Source organism: Sciurus carolinensis, chromosome 11 (genome assembly GCF_902686445.1).
Source record: "Sciurus carolinensis chromosome 11, mSciCar1.2, whole genome shotgun sequence".
Classification (NCBI taxonomy): domain Eukaryota; kingdom Metazoa; phylum Chordata; class Mammalia; order Rodentia; family Sciuridae; genus Sciurus; species Sciurus carolinensis.
In genome coordinates, this window is record NC_062223.1 from 121,944,853 (window position 1) to 121,953,415 (window position 8,563).

The following is an 8,563-nucleotide window of genomic DNA, read 5'->3' on the forward strand; positions in this document are numbered from 1 at the left end:
ATGAAACTAAGGGACATAAGCCAGTTTTAAAGGACAAATACTGTGTGATTCCACTTATATGAAATACATAGAGTGATTGAATTCAAAACATAGTAAAACTGGTGGCTTCCAGAATGGGTCTAGATTTTCATTTTGAGAAGATGAGAAAATTGTGGAGTTGATGGTGATGTTGGTTGCACATGTGAACCTACTTAATGCCACTGAACCACACACTTAAAAATGGTTAGTAGATTTTTGTTTTTGTGTATTTTACCACAATGAAGAGAAGTCATTCCTCTTCATTATCACAGTCCTAAAAATAAAAACCCTGCTCCAAAGGTGTCCAGATCAGATGTAGTCTGTTTTGTATTTTTGATCATCATGGTGGAATTAAGGAAAGCAAGACCTTGAGTCAGAAAGCCCAGGTTCAAGTCCCAGTTCTTCTGCTCATTAGCTATGGATCTTGTTCTTACAGAACCTAATTTTCCTTGTCATTGGCTGAAGATCATATCTACTCTGACCACTTCATCAGGCAGTTGTAAAGATCCAACCAGATAATTTATGTGAATGTTCCTAGCAAACCACAGAACATTAAATGGGTATAAAAAATTTTTCGAGATGAGGAGTCTCTCTCTTGGACCTATGGTAATATTTTCCAACTTTTTCTGCCAAAAAATTCCTTGTATCACACCTACATTACATCAAACGCAGTTTTAGTTCGCTTACAAATAACCTTTCCACTGGGATGTTTCCAGAGCCCAGGTTCCGAGATCCTTCCATCTGGCAGGTATCAAAGTGGACAGCAGGAACCCTCAGCAAACAATTTGGAACCACAGACTTTTGGGGCCAAGGACAGAATTCTTCTCCAGGTCCAGTTTGGTTTGCAAATTCCTGGCTGCCATAGCAACCTCAAAAGCAAAGGAGGACTGTTCAGTGTCCTCTTTGACTGCAGCCTGGCCTTGGAATGTGCTTGGGTTGGCACTGGATGAAGAGTGTTCACTGGTAACCACGCTGTGCCTCTCCCTCTGCATCCAGAGATGGGCGAGGCAGGAGTTGGCCAGGCTCATGCCCTCTGGCTGCAGGGCTTCCTGTGCCCCTTGTCACTCAGCTTCTTGCCTGCTGTTTTGTCTCCCAGTGGCTCTGCCAGATTATCAGTGGGGAGGGAATTTCCAGAAGAGGTCACTAGGAGATGGAATTAACTATTTAGTGAAAGCAAATGTCTGCTCCCCTTGTTAGATGTGTTAAGATGGCTTGGAGAGGAGGCAACTGTCGTGTTTCCATGGTAACCTCGAACATCCCCATTCAGTCATCATCTGGGCTCTCCTGACCTATTCAAACCCTTTGAAATCAGGGCAGTTTATCTCCAGAGCTTGGATGAGAGACCTAGAAATGAGAAAGACCTAAAAAGTATTCATCAGTTTCATAATTTAAAAAGAAATTTTGTGAAATTGTCAAGTACATTGACAAAGATGTATTACTTCAATCATAGATACATTGATGATTGCAAGAATTTTATGTTTGTTTTTTTTTTTTTTTTCTACCAGGGATTGAACCCAGAGACGCTTAACCACCGAACCACATCCCTACCCCTTTTTTTGTATTTTATTTAGAGACAGGGTCTCACTGAGTTGCTAGGGCTTTGCTAAGTTGCTGAGGCTATCTTTGAACTCACCATTCTCCTGCCTTAGTCTTCTGAACCACTGGGAAGGATATTTACATATTTAAGAATGATTTATAGACAATTTTTTCCTCATGGCAAAATTCCTGATTATATGCCATGATTGCCAAGAAATTATTCTTAGATTGAATTTCAAAATTACAATTATAAAAAATGTAATATTTTTCAGTAAAGGGTATATTTTAATATGCTTAATTTGATGTGGTGTGGGACCTCAAAAGGTTTGTGAAGGTCTCAAAAGTCCCTGCTTACAGCCTATTAGTTTGTTATTCCTTCTCCTCCTTCCTTTTCTTTTTCCTTCTTTCCTCCCTTTCACTCTTTCTTTTCCTTTCTTTTTCATTCCCTCCCTCTCTGCCTTCCCCGATCACTCTCTCTCTCTCTCTCTCTCTCTCTCTCTTGCTTTCTCTCTCTCTTCTTTCTTCTTCCCCCTTCCTTCCCTCTCCTCATTTCCTCTCTGTCTCCTTCTCTTCCTGTGCCCCGCCCCCAACCTTCCTTCTCCCTTCCTCCCTTCCTTTCTTTCCACTGAGGAGCACAGTTTCATTGCTGTCTGACACTGGAGAAGTCATGAGGAACCCCAGTGAACTCAGGTGGCTTATGTTCCTCTGAAGGATACTGGGCTCACTGCTGTCCATTTGGACCTCAGTTTCCTTCTTCACTTGTAAAACTAGGCAATAACAACTACTTTTGGTTGTTCTTATGAAAATTAATTTGATTACTAAAGTGTATTGTCAAATGCTGGTTATTATTATTTTCACTGTTAGTAGTAGTAACTACCCACACTTTGAGTCACCACACAAACATCTATGTCCTTTATTCACTGACACACTCCTCTTCTAAGGTATGCAGGTGTCACATATATGATTCCAGTTATTTTCTAGTACTGCTTTTACCGGTGGGTGATATTCAGAATTACTGTGGAGGTGACAGTTGGTTCTGGAGACCTCTTCTAGCTTCATGCAAGGGAACCAGGGGCAGCTGGGGGCAGCTGGGGACCAAGGGCAGTAGCTACTTGAACTAACTAGCCATAATGGAAACATTTGAATATTTAATAATGAATATGTCTGTGTCAGGCGAACCACCTGCATACCAACCTTCCTCACTCCAATATCATCTATTGTCAACTGATTCATTTACTCAGTCTGCCAACACTGAATAGTTTTTGAGCAGCTTCTTTGTTCAAAGCATTATGCTAGACATAGTGGAGAATGTAAGGAAGAATAAAGAAGCTTTCCCTAAAAAAATTTATGATGTAGTAAGGGGACTGTGGCAGATAATCAAATAACCTCAGTGAGAAGAGTATAGAACAAATATCATAAGAAAAAGTACATTTGTCTTCAGGGTCAGGAGCACGGAGTCACATGACTGGAGTCAGCATGGAAGTCCTCATGGAGAAGGTGACTTTGGAGTTGTGTCACCAGATGAGTAAAATTTCAATATGTCCTGTAATCCCAGAGACTTGGGCAGCTGAGACAGGAGGATCTCAAGTTCAAGACCAGCTACAGCAACTTAGCGAGATCCTGTCTCAAAATAAAAAAGAAAAGGGCTGGAGGTAAATCTCAGTGGTAGAACAACCATGGGTTTTATGTCCCTCCTCCTCCACAATTAATATTTAAGTAATAACGGGGTGGAAGTCTAGATGCAAGGAATAGCAAGGGCAGAGACTCAGAGGTCAGGAATGGAAGTGATTTTGAAGACTGTGAGTGGTCTTGTCTTTTGGGGAGCATAAGAAATGTGTGGGTGGATGTAAGCCCAATAGGGTGGATTTGAGCCAAATCATTGAAACTTAAAATGTGTGGGCTGTATCCAGTAGGCAAAGAAAGCTATGAAAGTTTCTTCACCTGGGGACCCTCATTGTGTCTAGGAAGAATTTACATCTAAAGGGAGGGGGTGGGATCAAAGATGGGGTAAGAAAGGGAGGATGGGAGAAACTAAAGATACAACTTTCACCTTTAAGGCTCTCATTGTTGCAGGTGAGAGGCAAAGAGGGCTGAGCCAGGACAGAGCCGTGACCCTGGAGGGGTGACATCAGGGTAAGTTTTTAATAAGAAAGTAGATTTGTTGATTAATTAGAGAGGAACTTGGGGCATGGGAGGAATAGAGAGAAGTCCTTATAACTTTGGTCTCAATCCAAGATGATAAGAACTATGGTTCAAAAACCAGAATGAAATATAGACGCTAGAAGAGGAAACTGGTTGGGAGAAGAGGACCCAGTGGATTTATGTGGCTTGTGAGAAACCTACAGGAGATCCTAATAGAGATTGCACCAGTATTCTAGCTTGGGTTGGATGATTAGCTACCTACTTCAGGAAAGGACAGCCAGGTAGGGGCTGTAATCAAGAACAGAGTTGCCCACTGGGACAAGACTGCTAAGAAACAGAAAATTAATGAGCCAGCAGGACTGTTAAGGGAAACTGCCATTTCCAGGCACCAAAAGGGCAGAGTAAGGCCATACAGGAGGCCAAATCAAATTTCTAGAGCCAAAACATTCTTCCAGGTCAGACTGCTGCCTGGCAACTTGGTACTGAGTTGGAGCCTGGATAGGAATCCCCATGCCTGCCAATGTGATGGAGCCCCGAGGGGAATCTTCAGAATGATGTATTCCTCCCCCATCCCAGGCCTCGTTCATTATGTCTGGGTAGGACCTGGGTATTTGTATTTTTCAAGCTTTCCATCAATTCTACTTCTCCAGCCATTAGTCTAGGGGGGACTAGTGAGAGTACTTGCTCAGAGCTGGTCCTGGTTGCTGGCTATAGGGCTGAGCCTATGGGTGAGAACGTAGTTTTCTTCTTTTTCTTATTTTGGAGTGGGGGAAAAGAGAGCAATGTAAAAAGCTGGTCCCTAGACAAAGATTTGGGTAGAGAGGTGAAGGCGAGAACTCTGCCATGAAGTTTCCCACAGACAGCTGCTGATGAAGCTCTGGATGGAAGACAGAAGGCAGTGGAAGAGAAAGCTGGGCACGCACTCTGCAAACATCCCCCATTCAGGAACTAGGCTCCTGGCTCTTGCCTCCTGTCTCCTGATTTAAAGAGAACATGAACTGCTTGAAGACAAAATTCTTTCTTTCCTTCTTTCTTCCTTCCTTCCTTCCTTCCTTCTTCCTTCCTTCCTTCCTTCCTTCCTTCCTTCCTTCCTTCCTTCCTTCCTTCCTTCCTTCTTTTCTTTTCTCTCTCTGCCTCCTCCCTCCTCTCCCCTCCCCCCTTCCCTCCCCTCCCCTCCTTCCCTCCCCTCCCCTTCTTCCCTCCCCTCCCCTTCTCAATACTGGGGATTGAACCTAGGAGAGCTCTACCACTGAACTATATCCTCAACCCTTTTTATTTTGGGACAGGTTCTTTCTAAATTGCTCGGGCTAACCTTCAGTTTGCCTCAGCCTCCTGAGTCGCTGGGATTACCAATGCATCTGGTCAAAGGCAGGATTTTTATTTTTTAAACATTGGAAATTTTCAAACCTAAACCCAAAGTAGAAAGAATCGTGTAGTGAACCCCCATGTCCCCATCACTCCACTTCCACCATTAGCCACACCAGGCTGACCTGTATCCCTTTCATCTTGGCCCAGGATCTCCTCCCTAACCACCACCAATCTGAAGCGAATGAGGAAAATCATCCTTGCCCTCTGACCTCCTGTTTCACAATCCAGACACCCCACTAGGCTGGTAATAAAAACAAGTTCTGAGGAGGGGAAAAAGGATCAAGGGAGACTCATCAACTTCCCTCTAATTCCTCTTTTGAACACAAAGAGGCAGTCAAGAATTTGGATTCTTCAAATTGTCACCAAGTCTCTGAGCAACATATGCAGATTCTTACCCAGGGCAATGCTTGAGGACCTCTTCCTGGATCAGCTAGAAGCAGAAGGGCTGCACTCTAGGCTTAACTAGAAAGCTTTTCTGCATTCAGCAGCCTGCTGCTGCTGATAGTTCTGCTCGAAGGGGGCTGCAGTTCTGGGGAGCCGGAGGACGTGTGTAAGCGTGCGAGGGGTGCGGGCGGTTTGTCGAGTATTGCCCATGCTGGAGACCTTGGGCCTGGGTGGTCTCCAAGCCACAGATTTTGGAGACTGGTCTTTGGCTCCCAAGTCCCTCTTCTCAAAGAAATCTCTGTTCTGAGGCTACAGCTCACCCTCCCTTGCCCCACCCCCTTCTACCACTCCACCTTCATACCCAATTACAGAGCAGAAAAATGAGAGGGACAAAAGAATTTCATCAAAATGCAAGCAGTCATAAATCTCTCTAAGCCAGTTAGTCTCTGATGGTCAAGAAGGGGTCAGACTGCAGGCACATGGTGGATGTACGTGCAGAAAATGCTGCAGGGAAAGCTGGGAATAACCATGGTGGCAGAGTGGGATTTCATACAGCACATTTCCTTTTTTGGTCCCCATCCAAGGAGTCCTGGTTCCTGAAGTGCCAAGAGGGTCTCATCAAGTGTAGAACCTTTTTTTTTTTTTTTTTTTTTTTTGGCGGTGCTGGGAATCGAACCCAGGACCTTGTGCTTGCAAGGCAAGCACTCTACCAACTGAGCTATCTCCCCAGCCCCTAGAAGCTTCTATGTAGCCTTTATCGTAGGCTTTATCATCAAGATGTCAGGGGCAATATTATAGAAAAGTGCTAGCATAGTGCTTTGAGGCTGGAATGCTTAACCTCTTGGTTTGCAGGAACCACAGGAAAGTATGGAATGTCTCGAAGGATTTTGACTTTACCAAAGATGTTTTTTTCTTTCGAGGGAGGAATTATTGTTTTGTCCGTGATATCATGGGATATAAATTTTTCATGAATTTATGAAGACAGACACAAGAATATAAAGAGGTGTCCCATAGGTAGTGACCTATTTTTCTTGTCATTTGGGATTTGGGGAGAAAATTTGACAGATGCTATGTGATGTTTCCTGGGGTAGGTGAGTTCTTAGGATTTTGCAGTCTCCACTCACCTGGCTTGTCAGCACTCATCTCCTGACAGCTTGCAAGGATGGCAGTTTTGTGGTCTCCTGGGATGGACTTACCCCATCCCTTTCTCTGAGCCTTTGTCCAAACTGTCACTTATGTGTGGGACAACTTCCTACCTCCTGACAGCAGAGTTACCTCTCTATTTCTTCTTACAATGGAATTCAAGGTCATTTCCCCCAGGAAGCTCCAAGTTAAGAGAACTGCCTCTCAGAAGAGAATCTGAAAGAAGAACCAGGCTGGCATGCCTAAACTACATTCCAATACTAAATATTTGCACGATTTTGTATGGGACTTAGGGTATAAAACTGTCAAACACATGTTTTATTTTGCAATCATCACAATCCTATGAAGTATAGAGTGCGAGGATTATTTGCAATTCTCATCTAACAGGCTGTTGGAGCCTTACAGAGGTTAAGTAACTTGCTCCACAAGACTAGGAATGGTTCTTTGACTTTGTGAAGCATTTTTTCAAAACTTGGACATAAAGCAGGAGGGTAACTGCATGTCCTTTTAGTGTCCTACTCAAGCACTATTTAAAAAGTCTCCTAAAGACCATGTACTTTAGCCAAGTTTGATGGCTCACACCTGTAATCCCAGAAACACAGGAGGTTGAGGCAGGAGGATCACAAGTTTGAGTCCAGCCTCAGTAATTTGGCAAGGCCCTAAACAGACCCTGTCTCAAAAAAAAAAAAAAAAAGTGGGGGGGTGGGGGGCTGGGGAGATAGCTCAGTTGGTAGAGTGCTTGCCTTGTAAGCACAAGGCCCTGGGTTCGATCCCCAGCACCCCCCCCAAAAAAAAAAAAAAAATTTAGTTTGCTGGTAAAGTTTGCTTCCCAGCCACTTAATCTGTGTAGTCTTCCAGAACCCTGAGTTTAGGTGCACCCTCTAATTTCATTGGCTATTCTTGTCTTGAAATTCTGTATTTCTGAACAAGGGCTCCTGAATTTTTATTCACACTGAGCCCAGCAAATTATGTAGTCAGTTGCATCTCTAGGAGAATATATGTATATTCTTGAAGAATACATATGGGATATTTATTGGACTTTGTTATTTACAAGTAAGGACTCAGACTCTGAAATTACATGTTAACTTGTAGATATGGGTCTGAGAGAGATGCAAATGATTTCTACCCATCAGAAAAGATATTCCGGGCTTTTATTGTCCTGTGGAATCTTTAACTAGATTTGTCTCTAACAAACTTATTGCAATGTGCTTTTCTCTACAGACTGTATAACTTCCTCTTCCTCAATGGCTCTTTGAATCAGTTTTCCCATCTTATAGATTTCCCCATCAGTAATTACATTACATAAAATCTTTGACAAATATTTGTTAAATTTTATAAGAGAATCATGTTTTTAGCTTTTTTGGAAATTGTGCTTTGACAATTCCACATGCCAAGTTTTTTTCACCAAATCATGTCACTGAAGTCACACTTTGCTCCTTAGTTGGCTGATAAAAAGCACCTGCTGGGTTCTGTTTGTGCATTGATGTTTATGCATTTTAGGTACAACTTTCAATTTTGTGTGTCCTGTCACTCTTTATATTCTGTAAATTCTTTAAAAATTATATTCAATATTTTTTTAAAATGGATACTACAACCCCATTGTTCAAGTTCAACATTTTTACCTCCCACCACTGTCCCAGACCTGCAGTTTTCCTAACTTTATATTCTAACTATATATCTTCAAATATGTTTATTTTGGGGGTCTGGTTTTTTTCCACAAATGGTAGAATATCCTATACTCAAATTTTTTTCCTTTCTTTTTTTCCTTTTTTGTAGTACCAGATTGAACCCAGGGGTTCCTACATGCTAGGCAGGCACTGAGCTACCTCCCAGTTCTTTTTTTTTTTTTTTGGTACTAGGAATTGAACTCAGGGGTGCTCAACCACTGAGCCACATCCCCACCCCCTTTTTATTTTTTTATTTTGAGACAGATCTCAGTAAGTTGCTTACAGCCTCACTAAATTCCTAAGGC

The 8,563-nt window shown here is 42.7% G+C and overlaps 1 non-coding gene across 1 annotated transcript; it reads left to right on the plus strand.

Annotated features, from left to right (window-relative positions):
* Positions 1 to 7,303: 7,303 nt before the first annotated feature.
* On the plus strand, positions 7,304 to 7,379 carry Trnat-ugu (transfer RNA threonine (anticodon UGU)). The gene has a single exon. It is a non-coding gene; the product is annotated as a tRNA-Thr (tRNA).
* Positions 7,380 to 8,563: the final 1,184 nt, after the last annotated feature.